At 39.5% G+C, this 26,315-nt stretch overlaps 1 pseudogene; it reads right to left on the bottom strand.

The window, feature by feature from the left end:
* Positions 1-13,560: 13,560 nt before the first annotated feature.
* Positions 13,561-26,315, bottom strand: part of LOC147349936 (centromere protein K-like) — a 15,806-nt pseudogene continuing 3,051 nt past the window's right edge.

Raw genomic sequence — 26,315 nt, 5'->3', positions numbered from 1 at the left:
GCCATTGATTTTTTAATGTTTTTTTTTTTTTTTCCTCTGTTTTTTATTCAAGTACCTAGTGGCTCAGATGGTAAAGAGTCTGCGTGCAATGCAGTATCCCTGGGTCGGGAAGATCACCTGCAAAAGGGTACGGCTACCTATTCCAGTGTTCATGCCTAGAGAATTCCACGGACAAAGGAGCCTGGTGGGTTAGCCCATGGTGTTGCAAAGAGTAAGACACGACTTCATTTTACTTCATAGTTGCCATATAATACAGCAACAGTGTAATATATGTTACAGGTATACAATATAGTGCTTCACAATTTTTAAAGATTATGCTTTATTTATGGTTTTAAACTTTGGCCATGTCCCCTATGTTATGCAATATGTCCTTGTAGGTTATACATGATAGTTTGTGCTTCTTAATCCCATACCCCTACATTACCTCTCTCCCCTTCACTCTGCCCACTGGTAACCACTGTTTATTCTCTATATCTCTGGGTCTGCTGCTTTAAAAAATATTTATTTGACTGGACTTATTCTTAATTTTGACAAATGGGATTTTCATTGCAGCTTTCGGCCTCTTTAGTTGTGTGTGGGCTTCATTGCCCCATGACATGTGGGATATCAGTTTGCTGCTTTTTTTGTTGTTGCTATATTCACTAGTTCATCATATTTTTCGGTTGCACATATAAGTGATAACATACAGTATTTGTCTTTCACTGTATTTGTTTCACTTAACATAATATCCTCTAAGTCTATCCATAGTGCTGCATATGGCAAACTTTATTCTTCTTGTGACTAATATTCCATTGTGTGTGTTTGTGTATGTATACACTCACACACATATATATTACCCATCTTTATTCATTCATTTATTGATGAACACTTATATTGCTTCCATATCTTGACTGTTATAAGTAATCCTGCCATGAACATTGGGGTGCATGTATCTTTTAGAATTAATGTTTTTGTTTTCTATGGATGTATACTTAGAAGTGGAATTGCTGGAGCATGTGTTAGCACTGTTTTTAGTTTTTGGTTTTTATTTTTAACAATCTCCAAATTGTTTTCCATACTGACTTCATCAATTTGCTTTCTCACTGGAATTATATGAGGGTTTTCTCTTTCAACATTCTGGCTAAGATTTGTTAGTTGTATTATTTTTGATGATAGCCATTTTGACACGTGTGAAGTGATACCTCATTTTATCTTTTGACTTGTGTTTCCCTAATGGTAAGCCATGTTGAGCATTTTTTTTATGTACCTGTTGGCCATCTTCATGTATTCTTTGGAAAAACATTTGGGTTTTCCACCCAATTTTAATCAGAGAAACCAAGGAAATAATCCTTTTACCATTACATCAAAAAGAATAAAATGCTTAATAATAACTTTATCTAAGGGGTCAAAAATCATGTACTTGGAAAACTGAATAAGACACTGAAGAAGGAAATTGAAGACAACACAAATATATGGAAAGATATATCTTCTTGGACTGGAAGAATTAATATTTTTAAAATGACCATATTACCCAAGGAAATCCCTATCAAAACACCATTTTAATGAAATCACATTCATATTAATTAAATCCCTGTCAAAACACCATAAATATGTTTCACAAAACTGGAACAAATAATTTTATTTATTTATTTTTTTGGACTTCTAAGCATGTTTCTTTTTCTTTTTTTCTTTTTTTAATTTAATTTTATTTTTAAACTCTACAATATTGTATTGGTTTGCCATACATCAAAATGAATCCGCCACAGGTATACATGTGTTCCCCATCCTGAACCCTCCTCCCTCCTCCCTCCCCATACCATCCCTCTGGGTCGTCCCAGTGCACCAGCCCCATGCATCCAGTATCATGCATCAAACCTGGACTGGTGAGTCGTTTCATATATGATATTTTACATGTTTCAATGCCATTCTCCCAAATCATCCCAACCTCTCCCTCTCCTAGAGTCCAAAAGACTGTTCTATACATCAGTGTCTCTTTTGCTGTCTCATATACAGGGTTATTGTTACCATCTTTCTAAATTCCATATATATGCGTTAGTATACTGTATTCATGTTTTTCTTTCTGGCTTACTTCACTCTGTATAATAGGCTCCAGTTTCACCCACCTCATTAGAACTGATTTAAATGTATTCTTTTTAATGGCTGAGTAATACTCCATTGTGTATATGTACCAAAGCTTTCTTATCCGTTCATCTGCTGATGGACATCTAAGTTGCTTCCATGTCCTGGCTATTATAAACAGTGCTGCGATGAACATTGGGGTACACGTGTCTCTTTCAATTCTGGTTTCCTCAGTGTATATGCCCAGCAGTGGGATTGCTGGGTCATAAGGCAGTTCTATTTCCAGTTTTTAAAGGAATCTCCACTCTATTCTCCATAGTGGCTGTACTAGTTTGCATTCCCACCAACAGTGTAAGAGGGTTCCCTTTTCTGCACACCCTCTCCAGCATTTATTGCTTGTAGACTTTTGGATCGCAACCATTTTGACTGGTGTGAAAAGGTACCTCATTGTGGTTTTGATTTGCATTTCTCTGATAATGAGTGATGTTGAGCATCTTTTCATGTGTTTGTTAGCCATCTGTATGTCTTCTTTGAAGAAATGTCTATTTAGTTCTTTGGCCCATTTTTTGATTGGGTCATTTATGTTTCTGGAATTGAGCTGTAGGAGTTGCTTGTATATTTTTGAGATTAGTTGTTTGTCAGTTGCTTCATTTGCTATTATTTTCTCCTATTCTGAAGGCTGTCTTTTCACCTGGCTTATAATTTCCTTTGTTGTGCAGAAGCTTTTAAGTTTAATTAGGTCCCATTTGTTTATTTTTGCCTTTATTTCCAATATTCTGGGAGGTGGGTCTTAGAGGATCCTGCTGTGATTTATGTTGGAGAGTGTTTTGCCTATGTTCTCCTCTAGGAGTTTTATAGTTTCTGGTCTTACGTTAAGATCTTTAATCCATTTTGAGTTTAATTTCGTGTATGGTGTTAGAAAGTGTTCTAGTTTCATCCTTTTACAAGTGGTTGACCAGTTTTCCCAGCACCACTTGTTAAAGAGATTATCTTTAATCCATTGTATATTCTTGCCTCCTTTGTCAAAGATAAGGTGTCTATATGTGCGTGGATTTATCTCTGGGCTTTCTATTTTGTTCCATTGATCTATATTTCTGTCTTTGTGCCAGTACCATACTGTCTTGATGACTGTGGCTTTGTAGTAGAGCCTGAAGTCAGACAGGTTGATTCCTCCAGTTCCATTATTCTTTCTCAAGATTGCTTTGGCTATTCCAGATTTTTTGTATTTCCATACAAATTGTGAAATTATTTGTTCTAGCTCTGTGAAGAATACCATTGGTAGCTTGATAGGGATTGCATTGAATCTGTAAATTGCTTTGGGTAGTATACTCATTTTAAATATATTGATTCTTCCAATCCATGAACAGGGTATATTTCTTCATCTATTAGTGTCCTCTTTGATTTCTTTCACCAGTGTTTTATAGTTTTATATATAGAGGTCTTTAGTTTCTTTAGGTAGATATATTCCTAAGTGTTTTATTCTTTTTGTTGCAATGGTGAATGGAGTTGTTTCCTTAATTTCTCTTTCTATTTTCTCATTATTAGTGTATAGGAATGCAAGGGATTTCTCTGTGTTGATTTTATATCCTGCAACTTTACTATAGTCATTGATTAGTTCTAGTAATTTTCTGGTGGAGTCTTTAGGGTTTTCTATGTAGAGGATCATGTCATCTGCAAACAGTGAGAGTTTTACTTCTTCTTTTCCAATTTGGATTCCTTTTATTTCTTTTTCTGCTCTGATTGCTGTGGCTGAAACTTCCAAAGCTATATTGAATAGTAATGGTGAAAATGGGCACCCTTGTCTTGTTCCTGACTTTAGAGGAAATGCTTTCAATTTTTCACCATTGAGGATAATGTTTGCTGTGGGTTTGTCATGTATAGCTTTTATTCTGTTGAGGTATGTTCCTTCTATTCCTGCTTTCTGGAGAGTTTTTATCCTAAATGGATGTTGAATTTTGTCAAAGGCTTTCTCTGCATCTATTGAGATAATCATATGAGTTTTATTTTTCAATTTGTTAATGTGATGTATTACATTGATTGATTTGCGGATATTGAAGAATCCTAGCATCCCTGGGATAAAGTGCACTTGGTCATGGTGTATGATCTTTTTAATGTGTTGTTGGATTCTGATTGCTAGAATTTTGTTAAGGATTTTTGCATTTATGTTCATCAGTGATATTGGCCTGTAGTTTTCTTTTTTTGTGGCATCTTTGTCAGGTTTTGGTATTAGGGTGATGGTAGCCTCATAGAATGAGTTTGGAAGTTTACCTTCCTGTGCAATTTTCTGGAAGAGTTTGAGTAGGATAGGTGTTAGCTCTTCTCTAAATTTTTGGTAGAATTCAGCTGTGAAGCCGTCTGGACCTGGGCTTTTGTTTCCTGGAAGATTTCTGATTACAGTTTCAATTTCTGTGCTTGTGATGGGTCTGTTAAGATTTTCTATTTCTTCCTGGTCAAGTTTTGGAAAGTTGTACTTTTCTAAGAATTCGTCCATTTCTTCCAAGTTGTCCATTTTATTGGCATATAATTGCTGATAGTAGTCTCTTATGATCCTTTGAATTTCTGTGTTGTCTGTTGTGATGTCTCCATTTTCATTTCTAATTTTATTGATTTGATTTTTCTCCCTTTGTTTCTTGATGAATCTGGCTAATGGTTTGTCAATTTTATTTATCCTTTCAAAGAACCAGCTTTTGGCTTTGTTGATTTTTGCTATGGTCTCTTTTGTTTCTTTTGCATTTATTTCTGCCCTAATTTTTAAGAGATATTTCCTTCTACTAACCCTGAGGTTCTTCATTTCTTCCTTTTCTAGTTGCTTTAGGTGTAGAGTTAGGTTATTTATTTGACTTTTTTCTTGTTTCTTGAGGTATGCCTGTATTGCTATGAACTTTCCCCTTAGGACTGCTTTTGCAGTGTCCCACAGGTTTTGGGTTGTTGTGTTTTCATTTTCATTTGTTTCTATGCAAATTTTGATTTCTTTTTTTATTTCTTCTGTGATTTGTTGGTTATTCAGCAGCGTGTTGTTCAGCCTCCATATGTTGGAATTTTAAATAGTTTTTCTCCTGTAATTGAGATCTAATCTTACTGCATTGTGGTCAGAAAAGATGGTTGGAATGATTTCAATTTTTTTGAATTTACCAAGGCTAGATTTATTGCCCAGGATGTGGTCTATCCTGGAGAAGGTTCTGTGTGCGCTTGAGAAAAAGGTGAAATTCATTGTTTTGGGATGAAATGTTCTATAGATATCAATTAGGTCTAACTGTTCTATTGTATTGTTTAAAGTTTGTGTTTCCTTGTTAATTTTCTGTTTAGTTGATCTATGCATAGGTGTGAGTGGGGTATTAAAGTCTCCCACTATTATTGTGTTATTGTTAATTTATCCTTTCATACTTGTTGGCATTTGTCTTACATATTGTGGTGCTCCTATGTTGGGTGCATATATATTTATAATTGTTATATCTTCTTCTTGGATTGATCCTTTGATCATTATGTAGTGACCTTCTTTGTCTCTTTTCACAGCCTTTGTTTTAAAGTCTATTTTTTATCTGATATGAGTATTGCTACTCCTGCTTTATTTTGGTCCCTATTTGCATGGAAAATCTTTTTCTAGCCCTTCACTTTCAGTCTGTATATGTCCCCTGTTTTGAGGTGAGTCTCTTGTAGACAACGTATGTAGGGATCTTGTTTTTGTATCCATTCAGCCAGTCTTTGTCTTTTGGTTGGGGCATTCAACCCATTTACATTTAAGGTAATTATTGATAAGTATGATCCCATTGCCATTTACTTTATTGTTTGGGGTTCGAATTTATACACCCTTTTTGTGTTTCCTGTCTAGAGAATATCCTTTAGTATTTGTTGGAGAGCTGCTTTGGTAGTGCTGAATTCTCTCAGCTTTTGCTTGTCTTTAAAGCTTTTGATTTCTCCTTCATATTTGAATGAGATCCTTGCTGGGTACAATAATCTGGGCTGTAGGTTATTTTCTTTCATCATTTTAAGTATGTCTTGCCATTCCCTCCTGGCTTGAAGAGTTTCTATTGAAAGATCAGCTGTTATCCTTATGGGAATTCCCTTGTGTGTTATTTGTTATTTTTCCCTTGCTGCTTTTAATATTTGTTCTTTGTGTCTGACCTTTGTTAATTTGATTAATATGTGTCTTGGGGTGTTTTGCCTTGGGTTTATCCTGTTTGGGACTCTCTGGGTTTCTTGGACTTGAGTGATTATTTCCTTCCCATTTTAGGGAAGTTTTCAACTACTATCTCCTCAAGTATTTTCTCATGGTCTTTCTTTTTGTCTTCTTCTTCTGGGACTCCTATGATTCGAATGTTGTATCATTTAATATTGTCCTGGAGGTCTCTGAGATTGTCCTCATTTCTTTTCATTCGTTTTTCTTTTTTCCTCTCTGGTTCATTTATTTCTACCATTCTACCTTCTAATTCACTAATCCTATCTTCTGCCTCTGTTATTCTATTATTTGTTGCCTCCAGAGTGTTTTTGATCTCATTTATTGCATTATTCATTATAAATTGACTCTTTTTTATTTCTTCTAGGTCCTTGTTAAACCTTTCTTGCATCTTCTCAATCCTTGTCTCCAGGCTATTTATCTGTGATTCCATTTTGATTTCAAGATTTTGGATCAATTTCACTATCATTATTTGGAATTCTTTATCAGGTAGATTCCCTATCTCTTCCTCTTTTGTTTGGTTTGGTGGGCATTTATCCTGTTCCTTTGCCTGCTGGCTATTCCTCTGTCTCTTCATCTTGTTTATATTGCTGAGTTTGGGGTGTCCTTTCTGTATTCTGGCAGTTTGTGGAGTTCTCTTTATTGTGGCGTTTCCTCACTGTGTGTGGGTTTGTACAGGTGGCTTGTCAAGGTTTCTTGGTTAGGGAAGCTTGTGTCAGTGTTCTGGTGGGTGGAGCTGGATTTCTTCTCTCTGGAGTGCAATGAAGTATCCCGTAATGAGTTATGAGATGTCTATGGATTTGGAGTAACTTTGGGCAGCCTGTACATTAGAGCTCAGGGCTGTGTTCTTGTGTTGCTGGAGAATTTGCGTGGTATGTCTTGCTCTGGAACTTGTTGGCCCTTGTGTGGTGCTTGGTTTCAGTGTAGGTATGGAGGCGTTTGATGAGCTCCTGTCAATTAATGTTCCCTGGAGTCAGGAGTTCCCTGGAGTCAGGGTTTGGACTTAAGCCTCCTGCTTCCAGTTATCAGTCTTAATTTTACAGTAGTCTCAAAACTTCTCCTTCTATACAGCACCATTGATAAAACATCTAGGTTAAAGATGAAAAGTTTCTCCAGCATGAGGGTCACCCAGAGAGTTCCACAGCGTTACATGGAGAAGAGAAGAGGGACGAGGGAGTTAGATGTGACCCAAATGAGATGAGGTGGAATCCATAGAGGAGAGAGCGGGCTAGCCAGTAATCACTTCCTTATGTGCACTCCACAACTGGACCGCTCAGAGATGTTCATGGAGTTATACAGAGAAGAGAATAGGGAGGAAGGAGACAGAGGTGGCCAGGAGGATAAAAAGGGGGAACGAAAAGGAGAGAGACAGATCCAGCCAGTACTCAGTTCCCTAAGTGTTCTTCACCTTCTGGAACACACAGAAATTCACAGAGTTGGGTAGAGTAGAGAGGGGTTAGGGAGGAGACACAGGTGACCTGGTGGAGAAAAAGGAGAGTCCAAAGGGTGAGAGAGCAGTCAAGCCAGTAATCTCGCTCCCAAGTACAAAATAGATACTGAAGATTGGGTTCTTAAGGGTACAAAATTGGTAACAAATACCTAAAAGCAAAAATTAAAAATCTAGTGTAAAGTTTGGAATTTCAGAAATACAATGTTAAAGAAAAGAAGAAGAGAAAGAGAGAAAAAAAAGTCTCAAAAATTATTTTTTAAAAAAAAGGTACAAAATTGATAACAAATACTAAAAAGCTAAAATTAAAAAGCTACAGTAGAGTTTGGAATTTCAAAAATACAATGTTAAAGAAAAGAAGAAGAAAAAAAAGAAAGAGAAAAAGAAAAAAAACAAGGTCACAAAAATTATAAAAAATATATATATGAAGTTTGCTTTTTAAAAAAATAGGGTCTTTTTTTTTTTTTTGCAAAGTAATAGTAGGTTATAAAAGTGAAAATTAAAGGAGTAATAGAGGACTTAAAATTTTTTTAAAAAATTGAAAAAAAAAGAAAGAATGATCATAAAAATAGTTAAAATATATCTAGGTCTTTCTCTGGTGTTGTGGGTATTGTGGGGTCAGTTCATTTTTGGCTAGTTCCTTGGTCCGACTTATATTTCTCAAGATCTATAGGTCCCTTCCTATGTAGTCGGTACTAACGACAGGGTTTTAATCTATTGCCTGTCACTTCCCTCTGTTATAGCTTCTTCTGTTTGCTGGTCTCTTCAGTGTCTGATTTCCGCTTTTTTTTTTTTTAGGCTCACTTGTTCAGTCGCCCTGTGGGGACGGAGGGACGCTGCAAACAAACAACACTGGCGTGTGCTCGCAGTGCCTCATCCACACTGGGCCTGCCCCCACTCACGGCGCGTGTAGCGTCCCTGCCCGCTCTGCTCAGGCTCTAGGTTGCTCCGCCGGGAACCATCCGAGGCCGGCCCTGTGGTGCCTGCACCTCCCAGGTCTAAGCAGCTCAGGTTCCGGCACTCAGGTAGTCCTCAGAGGTGCAGACTCGATTGGGCCTGCGTTTTGTGCCCTTCCCAGGTCCGAGCAGCTCAGGTGATGAGGTGTTTGGTGAGCATGGTTGCTGCGACTTATTGCCTCCCCGCCACTCGGTTTTCTGGGTGTACAACCAGCACACCTTCTCAGGCGGATGTTGACCGTCCAGAACCCCAAGAAGTCTTAGTTAGCAAAGAAGCCTGCTTACAGTTTGTAGATAATGTCTCTCTGGGGCTGCGATTGCCCCCTTCCGGATCTGACTGCCTGTCACCGGAGGGGGATGGTCTGCAGCCGGCTATCTCTGTTCAGTCTTTTGTTCCGTGTGCGGGCCTGGTGGTGTCTTAAGTTAGGGCTGGCTTTTCACGTGGTAGATATCCCACAATCTGGTTTGCTAGCCCAAATTAGTTCACTCAGATAGTGCTCAGGGCATTCAGGCCAGATCCTTACTCTGAGCGATGCAGCCTGCTGCGTGCCTCCCTGCCCAGCCCCCACTTGCTAGTGGCGGGTGCGGGTGTCTGCGCTGCTTCTCCACTGGGGGAGTTACCATTGGGCTCATAATCTGTGGGTTTTAATTCTTTACTTATTTTTCCTCCCTGTTATGTTGCCCTCTGTGCTTCCAAGGCTTGGCACAGATTCAGCAGTGAGAGTGTTTCCTAGTGTTTGGAAACTTCTCTCTTTTTAAGACTCCCTTCCCAGGACGGAGCTCCGTCCCTCCCTCTTTTGCCTCTTTTTTTGTCTTTTATATTTTTTCCTACCTCCTTTCGAAGAGAATGGGCTGCTTTTCTGGGTGCCTGATGTCCTCTGCCAGAATTCAGAAGTTGTTTTGTGGAATTTACTCGGCGTTTAAATGTTCTTTTGATGAATTTGTAGGGAATAAAGTGGTCTCCCCATCCTATTCCTCCACCATCTTAGCTCCTCCTCCCAATAATTTTAAAATATATATAGAAACACAAAAGACCCCAAGTAGCCAAAACAATATTGAGAAAGAACAGAGCTGGAGGAATCAAGTTCCCTGACTTCATCCTATACTATGAAGCTACAGTAATCAAAACAGTGTGGTACTGGCACAAAAACCAATGCATAGTTCAATGGAACAGAATAGAGAGCCCAGAAATAAACCCAAGCACTTATGGTCAATTAATATATGACAAAGGAGGCATGAATGGACAATGTTTCTCTTTTTCAATTTTTTTTCTGGGTTCCAAAACCACTGCAGATAGTGATTGCAGCTATGAAATTAAAAGACGCTTACTCCTTGGAAAGAAAGTTATTACCAACCTAGACAGCATATTAAAAAGCAGAGACATTACTTTGTCAACAAAGTTCTGTCTAGTCAAGGCTATGGTTTTTCCAGTGGTCATGTATGGATGTGAGAGTTGGCCTATAAAAAAAGCTGAGCACCAAAGAACTGATGCTTTTGAACTGTGGTGTTGGAGAAGACTCTTGAGAGGCCCTTGGACTGCAAGGAGATCCAACCAGTCCATCCTAAAGGATATCAGTCCTGGGTGTTCATTGGAAAGATTGATGTTGAAGCTGAAACTCCAGTACTTTGGCCACCTGATGCAAAGAACTGACTCAGGTCAAAAGACCCTGATGCTGGGAGGGATTAGGGGCAGGAGGAGAAGTGGACGACAGAGGATGAAATGGCTGGATGGCATCACCGACTCGATGGACATGGGTTTGGGTGGGCTCTGGGAATTGGTGATGGACAGGGAGGCCTGGCATGCTGCAGTTCGTGGGATCGCAAAGAGTCGGACACGACTGAGTGACTGAACTGCATGGAACTTATTTATTTTAATTAGAGGCTAATTACTTGACAATATTGTAGTGGTTTTTGCCATACATTGACATGAAATCAGCGGGTGTAAATGTGTTCCCCATCCTGAACCCCACTCCTAACTCCCTCCCCATCCCATCCCTCAGGGTCATCTCGGTGCAAAGTCCTGAGCACCTTGTCTCATGCATTGAACCTGGACTGGTGATCTGTTTCACATATGGTAATATGCATGTTTCAGTGCTATTCTCTCAAATCATCCCACCCTCGCCTTCTCCCACAGAGTCCAACAGTCTGTTCTTTACATCTGTGTCTCTTTTGCTGTCTCACATATAGGGTCATCATTACCATCTTTCTAAATTCCATATGTATGTGCTAATATACTGTATTGGTGTTTTTCTTTCTGACTTACCTCACTCTGTATAATAGGCTCCAGTTTCATCCACCTCATTAGGATTGATTCAAATGCATTCTTTTTAATAGCTGAGTAATACTCCATTGTGTATATGTACCACAGCTTTCTTATACATTTGTCTGTCAGTGGATATCTAGGTTGCTTCCATGTCCTGGCTATTGTAAACAGTTCTGCAATGAACATTGGTGTATACATGTCTCTCAATTCTGGTTTCCTCAGTGTATGCCCAGCAGTGGGATTTCTGGGTCATATGGCAGTTCTATTTCCAGTTGTTTAAGGAGTCTCCACACTGTTCTCCATAGTGGCTGTACTAGTTTGCATTCCCACCAACAGTGTAAGAGGGTTCCCTTTTCTGCACACCCTCTCCAGCATTTATTGTTTGTAGACTTTTTGATAGCAGCCACTCTGACTGGCATGAGATGGTACCTCATTGTGGTTTTGATTTGCATTTCTCTGATAATGAGTAATGTTGAGCATCTTTTCATGTGTTTGTTAGCCATCTGTGTGTCTTCTTAGGACAAATGTCTGTTTAGTTCTTTGGCCCATTTTTTGATTGGTTGTTTATTTTTCTGGAATTGAGCTGCAGGAGTTGCTTGTGTATTTTTGAGATTAATTCTTTGTCAGTTGCTTCATTTGCTATTATTTTCTCCCATTCTGAAGGCTGTCTTTCCACCTTGCATATAGTTTCCTTCGTTGTGCAAGAGCTTTTAAGTTTAATTAGGTCCCATTTGTTTATTTTTGCTTTTATTTCCATTACTCTGGGAGGTGGGTCATAGAGGATCCTGTTGTGATTTATGTCGGAGAGTGTTTTGCCTATGTTTTCCTCTAGGAGTTTTATAGTTTGTGGTCTTATGTTTAGATCTTTAATTCATTTTGAGTTTATTTTTGTGTTTGGTGTTAGAAAGTGTTCTAGTTTCATTCTTTTACAAGTGGTTAACCAGTTTTCCCAGCACCACTTGTTAAAGAGATTGTCTTTTCTCCATTGTATATTCTTCCTTCCTGTGTCAAAGATAAGGTGTCCATAGGTGTGTGGATTTATCTCTGGGCTTTCTATTTTGTTCCATTGATCTATATTTCTGTCTTTGTGCCAGTACCATACTGTCTTAATGACCGTAGCTTTCTGGTAGAGCCTGAAGTCAGGCAGGTTGATTCCTCCAGTTCCATTCTTCTTTCTCAAGATTGCTTTGGCTATTCCAGATTTTTTGTATTTCCATACAAATTGTGGAATTATTTGTTCTAGTTCTGTGAAAAGTACCATTGGTAGCTTGATAGGGATTGCATTGAATCTGTGGTTTGCTTTGGGTATATACTCATTTTCACTATATTGATTCTTCTGATCCATGAACATGGTATATTTCTCCGTCTATTTGTGTCCTCTTTGACTTCTTTCACCAGTGTTTTATAGTGTTCGATATATAGGTCTTTTGTTTCTTTAGATATATTCCTAAATATTTTATTCTTTTCATTGCAATGGTGAATGGAATTGTTTCCTTAATTTCTCTATTTTCTCATTGTTAGTGTATAGGAATGCAAGGGATTTCTATGTGTTAATTTTATATCCTGCAAATTTACTATATTCATTGATTAGCTCTAGTAATTTTCTGGCGGTGTCTTTAGGGTTTTCTATGTAGAGTATCATGTCATCTGCAAACAATGAGAGTTTTACTTCTTCTTTTCCAATCTGGATTCCTGTTATTTCTTTTTCTGCTCTGATGGCTGTGGCTAAAATTTCCAAAACTGTGTTGAATAGTGGTGGTGAGAGTGGGCAGCCTTGTCTTGTTCCTGACTTTAGAGGAAATGCTTTCAATTTTTTACCATTGAGGATAATGTTTGTTGTGGGTTTATCATATATGGCTTTTATTATGTTGAGGTATGTTCCTTCTATGCCTGCTTTCTGGAAGGTTTTTATCCTAAATGGATGTTGAATTTTGTCAAAGGCTTTCTCTGTATCTATTGAGATAATCATATGGTTTTTATTTTTCATGTTAATGTGGTATATTATGTTGATTGATTTGCAGATGTTCAAGAATCCTTGCATCCCTGAGATAAAGCCCACTTGGTCATGATGTATGATGTTTTCAATATGTTGTTGGATTCTGTTTGCTAGAATTTTGTCAAGGATTTTTGCATCTATGTTCATCAGTGATATTGGCCTGTAGTTTTCTTTTTTGTGGCATCTTTGTCTGATTTTGGTATTAGGGTGATGGTGGCCTCATAGAATGTGTTTGGCAGTTTACCTTCCTCTGAAATTTTCTGGAAGAATTTGAGTAGGATAGGTGTTAGCTCTTCTCTAAATTTTTGGTAGAATTCAACTGTGAAGCCGTCTGGACCTGGGCTTTTGTTTCCTGGAAGATTTTTGATTACAGTTTCAATTTCCATGCTTGTGATGGGTCTATTAAGATTTTCTGTTTCATCCTGGTTCAGTTTTGGAAACTTATACTCTTCTAAGAATTCGTCCATTTCTTCCAAGTTGTCCATTTTATTGGCATATAGTTGCTGATAATAGTCTCTTATGATCCTTTGTTTTTCTGTGTTGTCTGTTGTGATTTCTCCATTTACATTTCTAATTTTGTTGATTTTGTTCTTCTGCCTTTTTTTCTTGATGAGTCTGGCTAATGGTTTGTCTGTTTTTTTATATACTCAAAGAGCCAGCTTTTAGTTTTGTTGATTTTTGCTATAGTCTCCTTTGTTTCTTTTTCATTTATTTCTGCCCAAATTTTTATAATTTCTTTCCTTCTACTAACCCTGGGGTTCTTCATTTCTTCTTTTTGTATTTGCTTGAGGTGTAAAGTTAGGTTATTTACTTGATTTTCCTCTTGTCTTTTTCAATCTTCTATCAATTATAAGAAAATGGTCTTCTAGAAACTCACGCAAGGTAATTAAGAGTTTTTCTTTAATAAGCTGAAAACATTTAATATAAAAGAATATAAATTTTCTCAACTCAGAAAAATATGTCACTGTGTGATGTTTCATTGTTGAGTTAATTAAGAGATTCCAGTATCTGTTTCTGTATATCCGATCACTGTTTTAACTTTTATCTTTTCATTTTTTGAATAGTAGACAGTACCATTGCTATATCATGCCTTAATTTTTGGAATTCTTCCTAATATTACCAGGCAGAACAGCTTCATTCAGTGGAATAAACAGGACTTTCTTTCTGACATTGACTAAATCCAGTGGTGGTGAAACATTTCACTTACATAATTTGTAATAACTGAGCATTTGAATCAGTGAATGTCTCAGTTCCAACAAGTGATAGTTTATTCTGACGTTTTCCCATATTATTTATTTCTTCACATTCTTTAATAAGTTCTTCAGCATCTGTAGTATCTTCCACATCTGTGTGCTTAGTCACTCAGTCATGTCTGACTCTTTGAAACCCCATGACTCCTGTCCTTGGTATCCTCAGGCAAGAATACTGAGGTGGGCAACCCACTCCACATCTATAGTACAGTCTGTATCTATATCTTGTTGATTCAGTGCCTTGTGCTTGTGATTTTCTTAATTTTATGATAATTTTAAAAAGGTCTGAGATCTTGAGGAAGTCCTTCAAACATCTGAGCATCAGTTTTGTTATCACTCTATTCAGAGAATGTGCTAGAGAATAAATGGTACTTGAAGGTAAGCCTTCAAGTTAATTGGTTTCCTGAGTTCCCCACCCCTTTGTCTTGCCCTCCCAACCAGAGGGGTTTTGGAGCTGTCATTGATGCAGGAGCTATAGAAGAATGGCACTTGGGGAAAAAAAGAATGGCACTTGAGGCCTGGCTGGAATTTGAGTATTAAGGTTTGTATATGCAATTCCAACATGTGGGAAAATTTCCCCTACAGCCATCAAGCAGTTGTCTGACACCAGATAGCAATTGTCTGACACCAGACACTGAAATTCAATTCAAATCTGATGTTATCTAACTAGAGATAGTATCAGATTTCACAGGTTAAGGGCTCAGCCCTACAAACTGCCCCTCCTGCTTCAGATACCAATTGCAAGTTCAGGTTATCTCCTGTGTCTCTCACCAACTGGCTAAAAATCAGAGCTTCCTATGACCACTTGGATTCAATTAATTTGTTAGAAAGGCTCACAGGACTTATAAAACTGTTTTACTCACTATATTACCAGTTTATTACAAAGCACATTAAAAGTTAGGAATCAGCAGCTACAGGAACAGATACCACGTGCAAGGTCCTGATCAAAGGGACTCTGTCCCCGTGGAGAGTGGGCCCATCACTGTGGTGTATGAAATATTTCTAGTTCACAAACCTAGAAGTTCTCCAAACCCATCCTTTTGTTTTTAATGGAATCTTCATTACCTATGTATGGTTAATTAAATCACTGGCCACTGAAGACTGATTCCATTTTCAGCCCTCTCTCCTCCTCAGAGGTCAGGGGATGGGATTGAAAGTGCCACCTCCCTTATCACTTGCTTATCTTGGCAACCAAGCCAGCCCTCATTCTTCCCTACCTTCTAAAATCACCTTATTAGCATAACAAAAAACACCATTTTTACTCTCAGCACAAGAAATTGCAAGGGTTTTATAGGAGCTCTGCGCCAGGAAAAGGGAGATATCTTATTCTAAGTTGCAATATCACAAGTATCCAATTCCCTAGTGTTGCAGGAAAGAGAGTAGGACTAGAGAGCATGATTACATCCCAGGTTGTGTCTGAGTCCCTGGGACAGCTGCCAAATGTGGGTTCTAGGCTCCTTACAGGAAAGAATTCAAGAGTGAGCCACAGTAGGGGGAAAGAAGATTTATTCAGGGAGATAAACACTCCATAGACAGAGTGTGGACCATCTTCAAAGGCAAGGGTCACCAGGGTATGGTGTTATGGGGCTATTAGTTTTTATAGGATTGGGTAAGTGTATAGGCTAATGAGTAAAAGGATTATCCTAACTATTTGCGAAAGGGATGGGGGTTTCTAGAAACTGGGGATGGAGAAGCTCTATACAGTCAACAAAAACAAGACTGGGAGCTGACCGTGGCTCAGATCATGAACTCCTTATTACCAAATTCAGACTTAAATTGAAGAAAGTAGGGAAAACCACTAGACCATTCAGGTATGACCTAAATCAAATCCCTTATGATTATACAGTGGAAGTGAGAAATAGATTTAAGGGCCTAGATCTGATAGACAGAGTGCCTGATGAACTATGGAATGAGGTTAATGACATTGTACAGGAGACAGGGATCAAGACCATCCCCATGGAAAAGAAATGTAAAAAAGCAAAATGGCTGTCTGGGGAGGCTTTACAAATACCTGTGAAAAGAGAAGTGAAAAGCAAAGGAGAAAAGGAAAGATGTAAGCATCTGAATGCAGAGTTTCAGAGAATAAAAAGAGATAAAAAGCCTTTCTTAGCGATCAATGCAAAGAAATAGAGGAAAACAACAGAATGGGGAAGACTAGAGATCTCTTCAAGAAAATTAGAGATACCAAGGGAACATTTCATGCAAAGATGGGCTCCATAAAGGACAGAAATGGTATGGACCTAACAGAAGCAGAAGATATTAAGAAGAGATGGCAAGAATACACGGAAGAACTGTACAAAAAAGATCTTCACGACCCAGATAATCACGATGGTGTGATCACTGACCTAGAGCCAGACATCCTGGAATGTTAAGTCAAATGGGCCTTAGAAAGCATCACTATGAACAAAGCTAGTGGAGGTGATGGAATTCCAGTTGAGCTCTTTCAAATTCTGAAAGATGATGCTGTGAAAGTGCTGCACTCAGTATGCCAGCCAATTTGGAAAACTCAGCAGTGGCCACAGGACTGGAAAAGGTCAGTTTTCATTCCAATCCCAAAGAAAGGCACTGCCAAAGAATGCTCAAACTACCACACAGTTGCACTCATCTCACATGCTAGTAAAGTAATGCTCAAAATTCTCCAAGCCAGGCTTCAGCAATACATGAACCGTGAACTTCCTGATGTTCAAGCTGGTTTTAGAAAAGTCAGAGGAACAAGAGATCAAATTGCCAACACCTGCTGGACCATAGAAAAAGCAAGAGAGTTCCAGAAAAACATCTCTGCTTTATTGACTATGCCAAAGCCTTTGACTCTGTGGATCACAACAAATTCTGGAAAATTCTGAAAGAGATGGGAATACCAGACCACCTGACCTGCCTCTTGAGAAATCTGTATGCAGGTCAGGAAGCAACAGTTAGAACTGGACATGGAACAACAGACTGGTTCCAAATAAGAAAAGGAGTACATCAAGGCTGTATATTGTCACCCTGTTTATTTTACTTATATGCAGAGTACATCATGAGAAACGCTGGACTGGAAGAAGCACAAGCTGAAATCAAGATTGCCGGGAGAAATATCAATAACCTCAGATATGCAGATGACACCACCCTTATGGCAGAAAGTGAAGAAGAACTAAAAAGCCTCTTGATGAAAGTGAAAGTGGAGAGTGAAAAAGTTGGCTTAAAGCTGAACGAAGAAAAAAAGCTAAAGAAAACGAAGATCATGGCATCTGGTCCCATCACTTCATGGGAAATAGATGGGGAATCAGTGGAAACAGTGTCAGACTTTATTTTGGGGGGCTCAAAAATCACTGCAGATGGTGACTGCAGCCATGAAATTCAAAGACGCTTACTCCTTGGAAGGAAAGTTATGACCAACCTAAACAGCATATTGAAAAGCAGAGACATTACTTTGCCAACAAAGGTCCGTCTAGTCAAGGCTATGGTTTTTCCTGTGGTCATGTATGGATGTGAGAGTTGGACTGTGAAGAAGGCTGAGCGCTGAAGAATTGATGCTTTTGAACTGTGGTTTTGGAGAAGACTCTTGAGAGTCCCTTGGACTGCAAGGAGATCCAACCAGTCCATTCTGAAGGAGATCAGCCCTGGGATTTCTTTGGAAGGAATGATGCTAAAGCTGAAACTCCAGTACTTTGGCCACCTCATGCGAAGAGTTGACTCATTGGAAAAGACTCTGATGCCGGGAGGGATTGGGGGCAGGAGGAGAAGGGGATGACAGAGGATGAGATGGCTGGATGGCATCACTGATTTGATGGACATGAGTCTGAGTGAACTCCCGGAGTTGGTGATGGACAGGGAGGCCTGGCGTGCTGTGATTCATGGGGTCGCAAAGAGTCGGACACGACTGAGTGACTGAACTGAACTAATCCACTTTTTGGCCTTTTATCAGATCAGATCAGATCAGTGATGCACAATATGAAAGTTGCAAGTTTTGTTTTAATATTTATTTTTATTGATTGCTTCACAATATTGCTTTGATTTCTGTTATACATCAATATGAATTAATCATAGGTGTATATATGTCCCCTCCCTCTTGAATATCCCTCCCACGTCCCACCCATTCCCAGCCCTCTAGGTTACTATAGAGTCCCAGTTTGAGTTCTCCGAGGCATATAGCAAATTCCCATTTGCTATCTATTTACATATGTTAGTATATATGCATCCATGCTATTCTCTTCATTTGTTTCAACCTCTCCCTCATTTCCCCCACCCCTGTCCATAAGTCTGTTCTCTATGTCTTTGTCTCCATTGCTGCTCTCTGAAAAGTTTAGTCAGTAACATCGGTCTGGATTCCACATACATGCATTAATATATTATACTTCTTTTCTCTTTCTGACTTACTTCACTCTGTGTAATAGGCTGTAGGCTCATCTACCTCATTAGAACTGACTCAAATGTGTTCATTTTTATGGCTGAGTACTATTTCATTGTGTATATGTACCACATCTTCTTTATCCATTCATCTTCCAGGCCTTGGCTATTCTAAATAGTGTTGCAATTCTAAATAGTATTGCAAAGATACTCCGATGTATTTTCAGTTTTGGTTTCTTCAGGGTATATGCCTAGAAGTGGAATTGCTGGGTCATATGGTTTTATTTATAGTTTTTTAAGAATCTCCATTCTGAAGGAGATCAGCCCTCGGATTTCTTTGGAGGGGATGATGCTGAAGCTGAAACTCCACTACTTCGGCCACCTCATGTGAAGAGTTGACTCATTGGAAAAGACTCTGATGCTGGGAGCGATTGGGGGCAGGAGGAGAAGGGGACGATAGAGGATGAGATGGCTGGATGGCATCACTGACTCGATGCACGTGAGTCTGAGTGAATTCCAGGTGTTGGTGATGGACAGGGAGGCCTGGTGTGCTGCGATTCATGGGGTCACAAAGAGTCAGACACGACTGAGTGACTGAACTGAAGGAATCTCCATACTATCTTCCACAGTGACTGTATCAATTTACATTCCCACCAGCAGTGTAGGAGTGTTCCCTTTTCTCCATACCCTCTCCAGCACTTGTTGTTTGTGGATTTTTTGGCTATGGCCATTCTGTCTGGTGCTAGGATTCTTTAATAAATGCAGATCAATCAGTGTTATACACCATATTAACAACTTGAAAGCTAAAAACCATACTATAATTTCAATAGGTGCAGAAAAAGCTTTTGAAAAAATTCAGCACCCTTTTATGATAAAAGCTCTTCAAAAAATTGGCATAGAAGGAACCTACTTTAACATAATAAAAGCCATATACCACAAGCCCAGAGCAAACATTACTCTAAATGGTGAAAAAACTGAAAAGGATTCCCTCTAAGATCAGGAATAAGACAAGGGTACCCACTCTCACCACTATTATTTAATATAGTTTTGGAAGTCCTAGCTGTGGCAATCAAAGAGAAAGAAATAAGAGGAATCCATATTGAAAAGGAAGAAGTATAACTCTCACTATTTGCAGATGACATGATATGTTACTTAGAAAAACCTACAGATACCATCAGAAAATTGTGTTAAGCTTTGTTTGGGCCAAAATGAGGACCGCAGCCTAGGAGGCAACACCTCAGATAGCTCTGAGAGACTGCTTCAAAGAGGCAATGGAAAGAAAGTCAATATATAAGGTTTTGGTGAAGGTGGAGTTCAATACAATTAAGGCCTCATTTTACAAAAGTTTTTCTGCTAGTCACAAGGATCTGATGTTACCATGAAGAGAATTAGTGCTTTTCTAGATATCAGTCAGTTCAGCTGCACAGTCGTGTCTGACTCTTTGTGACTCCATGGACTGCAGCACGCCAGGTTTCCCTGTCCATCACCAATTCCCGGAGCTTGCTCAACTCATGTTCATTGAGTCAGTGATGCCATCCAACCATCCTATCCTCTGTCATCCCCTTCTCCTCCTGCTTTTAATGTTTTCCAGCTGACAAGGCAATGGCACCCCACTCCAGTACTCTTGCTTGGAAAATCCCATGGACGGGGGAGCCTCGTAGGCTGCAGCCCATGGGGTCGCTAAGATTCAGACACGACTGAGCGACTTCACTTTCACTTTTCACTTTCATGCATTGGAGAAGGAAATGGCAACCCGCTCTAGTGTTCTTGCCTGGAGAATCCCAGGGATGAGGGAGCCTGGTGGGCTGCCATCTATGGGGTCGCACAGAGTCGGACACGACTGAAGCAACTTAGCAGCAGCAGCAGGGTCTTTTCCAGTGAGTCACGTCTTTGCATCAGGTGGCCAAATTATTGAAGTTTCAGCTTCAGCATCAGTCCTTCCAATGAATATTCAGGACTGATCTTTAGGATGGACTGTTTGGATCTCCTTGCAATTCAAGGAACTCTCAGGAGTCTTCTCCAACACCACAGTTCAGAAGCATCAATTCTTTGGTGCTCAGCTTTCTTTATAGTTCGACTCTCACATCCAAACATGACTACTGGAAAAACCAAAGCTTTGACTAGATGAACCTTTGTTGGCAGAGTGATGTCTCTGCTTTTTAATATGCTGTCTAGGTTGGTCATAGCTTTTCTTCTAAGGAGCAAGCATCTTTTGACTTCACAGCTGTAGTCACCACCTGCAAAGATTTTGGAGCCAAAAATAAATAAAGTCTGTCACTGTTTCCATTGTTTCCCCATCTATTTGTCATGAAGAGATGGGACCAGATGCCATGATCTTAGTTTTCTGAATGTTGAGTTTTAAGCCAACTTTTTCACTCTCCTCTTTCACTTTCATCAAGAGGTTCTTTAGTTCTTCTTCATTTTCTGCCATAAAGGTGGTGTCATCTGTATATGTGATGTTATTGATATTTCTCCTGGCAATCTTGATTCCAGCTTGCACTTCATCCAACCTGGCATTTCTCATGATGTACTCTGCATGTAAGTTAAATAACGGAGAAGGCAATGGCACCCCACTCCAGTACTCTTGCCTGGAAAATCCCATGGACAGAGGAGCCTGGTGGGCTGCAGTCCATGGGGTCACTAAGAGTCAGACAGGACTAAGCGACTTCACTTTCACTTTTCACTTTCATTCATTGGAGAAGGAAATGGCAACCCACTCCAGTGTTCTTTCCTGGAGAGGGTGACAATATACTGCCTTGATGTACTCCTTTCCCAATTTGGAACCAGTCTGTTGTTCCATGTCTAGTTCTAACTGTTGCTTCTTGACCTGCATACAGATTTGTCAAGAGGCATGTCAGGTGGTCTGGTATTCCCATCTCTTTCAGAATTTTCCAGAATTTGTTGTGATCCACAGAGTCAAAGGCTTTGGCATAGTCAATAAAGCAGAAGTAGATGTTTCTCTGGAACTCTCTTGGTTTTTCTATGATCCAACGAATGTTGGCAATTTGATCTCTGGTTCAATGCAATGGTATCTGAAAATTTGCCCCCCAAATAAGGTTAGGTGTTAGAAAGCTCATTTTGCTTTTGAGAAAAGTATACTATGGATATTCACTCTTTGGGACTAAGGCAAAGATATATTATAAATTGTGTGGCTTATATTCTTTCTCCCTTTTGCACTCTTCCTGCTCTTTCCCATTCAAGATTCTCATCAGTGGCCTCTAAGTTGTGTAATTAACGAACCACTTGCTGAAAGATACATTTACTTATATTCTATGATTTTGTGTAAAATGTCTCTAAGAATTAGGTACAGCTTAATATGCTTTTTGGCATCAAGATCTGGGAGACCAAGTTTGGTGCTTTATAAACTAGACCCCTGGAGGAAGGGATGGACGCCCACTCCAGTATTCTTTCCTGAAGAATCCCACGGACAGAGGAACCTGGCAGGCTATGGTCCACAGGGTCGCAAAGAGTCAGACATGACTGAAGTTACTTAGCACAGCCCAGCACAAACTTTCAGGAACTCTGATTCTTGATATCTGGTAAGAATGTGGTGCTGAAAATGTGAAGGTGTTGGGAGTCAGTGTCTCAATGGAGGGGAGACAAATTTGCTGATAGTACAAATTTGGATCAATGGAGTAATGATGGTTGGTGCCACAGTAGTGGAGACCAAAGAAATATTTTACTTACTTTAAATTATCAACAGAATTTATTGTTGATGTAAAAATTATTTAAATATATTTTGCAAGTAACTTGTAAAGCAATTAACAGAACCAAAACAACTTCCCTGGAAAACTATAATGTATAGACATTTTGAGTATTTTTTTTTTAATTTGCATCTGGGCTTTCTTTTCATGAATCTAATAATTTGCTTACTCATCATAGTGCTTTGTACTATTTTTTTTACTGTGATAAAATTCATGTTAAATAAAATTTGCCATTTAAAATGTATAGCTCAATAGCAGGCATTGTGTGTCACACTGTTCTGCAACTATCAACCATACATCTCCAGAACTCATTTCATTTTGACTAACTGAAAGAGTACCCACTAAACAACAGTTCCCCATTTCTCCCTATTCCCAGCCCCTACCAATGACCATTCTACTTTATGTCTCTATGAATCTGACTACTCCAGGTATCTCATGTAAGTAGAATCATATAATATTTGTCCTTTGCTGTCTGCCATAGTTCATTCACATAATGCCCTGAAATTTCATCCATGTTGTTGCTATATATCAGCCTGATGGTTTCATTTACATATATTGTAAAAGGAAGATTGTTAATCACACTATTCTGACTAGGAATTCCTGACAACTTTTGTGATAAAAGTGACTAAGATAAAGATCAGCAAACTTTTTCTCTAAAGGGCCAATTTGTTGGACAAATAAAAATTTATTTTTAGAAATTGACTCATGTGAGTCAATGGCAAATCCAAAATCTGCAGGGTAAGCCAGCAGGTTGGGAACCCAGGGAAGTGTTGAATGTACAGCAAGACTCCAAAGGCTATCTGCTGGGAGAATTCTATCTTTCTTTGGGGACCTCAGTCTGCTTTTGCTTAAGACCTTCAACTGATTGAATGAGACTTACCTACATTATGGGAGTAATCTGCTTTGCTCTAAGTCTACTGATTTAAATGTTAATCCCATCTGAAGAATATCTCCACAGCAACAAACAGATGATGTTTGACCAAATATCTGAGTACTATGTCCTAGTTGGGAGAAGGCAATGGCAACCCACTCCAGTACTCTAGCCTGGAAAATCCCATGGATGGAGGAGCCTGTAGGCTGCAGTCCATGGGGTCACTAAGAGTCAAGACAAGCTTTAACGACTTCACTTTCACTTTTCACTTTCATGCATTGGAGAAGGAAATGGCAAGCCACTCTAGTGTTCTTGCCTGGAGAATCCCAGGGATGGCGGAGCCCGGTGGGCTGCCATCTATGGGGTCACATAGAGTCGGACACGACTGAAGTGATTTAGCAGCAGCAGCAGCATGTCCTAGTCAATTTGACACATAAAATTACCATCACAGTCAGATAGTAAATATTTTTGGCTTTTTAAAAAATAGTTTCTGCTGTTTAGTGCAGGAAAAAGCTCTCCTCAACCCTGTCCTGGCACGATTTGAAAATTAAACTTACAAAGACAAACAAATTTATTTATGACCTTTTTCTTTTGCCAGCTCTGGGTGGCTGGTGGGGTCCTAGTTCCTCAACCAAGGATCATACCCTGGATCCTCAGCAGTGAACACATGGAGTCCTGAATGGAGTCCTAACCACTGGACCACTGAGGAATTCCCCATGCAAGTTTATTTAATGTGACATAGGAGCCCTCATTCCTAAGGAAAATTAGTATAGAATTCCTAAATTCTATAGTTAGAATTTTAAATTCTATAGAAACAGACCTTGATTATTTTTATGCCAAGTTTGTACAGAAATGTCAGAGAGGATGAGGTTAGTGAATAAAACTGGATGAAATTTATTAAAATGTATTTTTCTTATTCCTCTGGGCATCCTTTTGTCTTTGGAAATAAAAATGATCCTTCCCCCTGGGTATAGGATGGGCACCTCTCACAGGAGAGTTTTATGACTCATCTCAGAGGAGGGTTGGGAGAAGATCACAGTGACCTTCCTGCTTCTTCTATTTTCTCCGAACCGTCAGCTTAAGATATTCAATGAAGCATATGTTGGGGTGCATGCATGAGTGCGTGCGGGTGTGCTCAGTCCTGTCTGACTCCTTTGTGACCTCATGGACTGTAGCTTGCCAGGCTCCTGTGTCCATGAAATTCTCAGGCAAGAATACTGGCGCAGTTTGCCATTTTCTTCTCCAGGGGATTTTCCTGAGTTAGGGATGGAACACATATCTCTTGAGTCTCCTATATTGGTAGGGGAGTTCTTCACCACCTGAGTCACTGGGGAAGCCCCTGTGTTGGGGATATGTGTGTTAGTCCCTCAGTAGTGTGTGACTCTTTTCGACCTGATGGACTGTAGCCCACCAGGCACCTCTGTCCTTGGGATTTCCAGGCAAGAATACTGGAATGAGTCACCATTCCTTTTTCCAAGGGATGATCCCAACCTAGGGATTGAATGAACCCAGGCCTCCCACCTTGCAGGAAGATTCTTTACTGTCTGAGCCACCAGAGGCAGTATGCCTTTAACCCCATCAGTTGTAACTGCTCAGCTCTGCAGTTGTAACCATAGGTAATATGTAATTAAATGTACAAAGCTATTGTGAGATAACAGAAAATAAATTAAATGCCAGTCTCTGCTCCCAGTTCCTGCCACAGAGCTCCTAAAACCCTATAAATTCCTAAATAATAAGAACACTTGTCTTAAAACTCAACATTCGAAAAACTAAGATCATGACACCCAGTCCCATCACTTCATGGCAAATAGATGGGGAAACAGTGACAGACTTTATTCTCTTGGGATCCAGAATCACTGCAGATGGTGACTGCAGCCATGAAATTAAAACATGCTTCCTCCTTGGAAGAAAAGCTTTGACCAAACTAGACAGTATATTAAAAAGCAGAGACATTACTTTGCCAACAAAGGTCCATCTAGTCAAAGCTATGGTTTTTCCAGTAGTCATGTATAAATGTGAGAATTGGACTATGAAGAAGGCTGAGTGCCAAGGAATTGACACTTTTGAACTGTGGTTTTGGAGAAGACTCTTGAGAGTCCCTTGGACTGCAAGCAGATCAAACCAGTCAATCCTAAAGGAAATCAACCCTGAACATTCACTAGAAGGACTGATGCTGAAGCTCCAAAACTTTGGCCACCTTATGTGAAGAACTCACTCATTGGTAAAGACCCTGATCCTGGGAAAGATTGAAGACAGGAGGAGAAGGGGGACGACAGAGGATAAGATGGTGGGATGGCATCACCAACTCGATGGACAAGGACAGGGAAGCCTGGTGTACTGCAGTCCATGGGGTCTCAAAGAGTTGAACACAACTGAGTGACTGAACAATAAGAACACTAGGGACACCTCTGGTTCTAATATTTGTCTTTGATCTCATCCTTGACACAGGGCTCCTAAATCTTTTGTAAGCTGCTAAGTGAGAAGAATATTTGGAGCATCTTCTGTTCTAATGAGGTGACTGGGTGGGCTACTGGGTGACTCTTGAACATCAGAAAGACCAAGCCATGCTTAGAAGCCTGGAATTTTTCAGTCCCACCCCTCACTTCTCTAGAGAGGAGAGAGGGGCTGTAAATGGAGTTAATAAATGAACATGCCTATATGAGGAAGGCTCCACAAAAATTCCCAAAGTATGATGTTTGGGAAAATTGTAGGTTGGTGAACTATCTGTGTACTGGGAGGACATTGATGCACCCCAGGTTCACAGGACAACCCTCCCAGACCTCACCCTAAGTATCTCTTCAGGCTGTTCAGCTGTATCATTTATCATATCCTTTAATAAACTAGGAAACGTAAGTAAAGTTTTCCCTAAATTCTGTGAGTTGCTATAGCAAATAAATTGAGGAGATCATAGGAGCCTCCAAACCACAGAAGTGTTGACTGGGGGAAAAAAAAGCACAACCTAAAAGTTGATAATTCAGTTTTATTTGGCAGATTTTCTGAGGACTGAAGCCCATAAGATAATCCTTCGGTCCTGAGGGACTGTTTCCCAGAGTTAAAAAAGGAGCCAAGATATTTAGGAGCTTTTGCAAAAAATAACCAACCAACCCCCCACCCCACAGCCAGGTGGTGGGAACATTAAAGTCTGCTGTTAATTAGAGGAAAACCAGATATTTCAAGTTAATGAACTTAACACACTTTTTCTATGTTTGGGAGGATGCAAGAGTCTGGGCTCACTGAAATCATTCCTTTGATGTGCACCTTAACCATATA

The sequence above is a fragment of the Bos grunniens genome, chromosome 21, assembly GCF_055505025.1.
Source record: "Bos grunniens cultivar Pamir isolate PY7600 chromosome 21, Bosgru_T2T1.0, whole genome shotgun sequence".
NCBI classification, from domain to species: domain Eukaryota; kingdom Metazoa; phylum Chordata; class Mammalia; order Artiodactyla; family Bovidae; genus Bos; species Bos grunniens.
The sequence above is the reverse complement of the archived record's forward strand: the minus strand, read 5'-3'. Positions and strand labels throughout refer to the sequence as shown.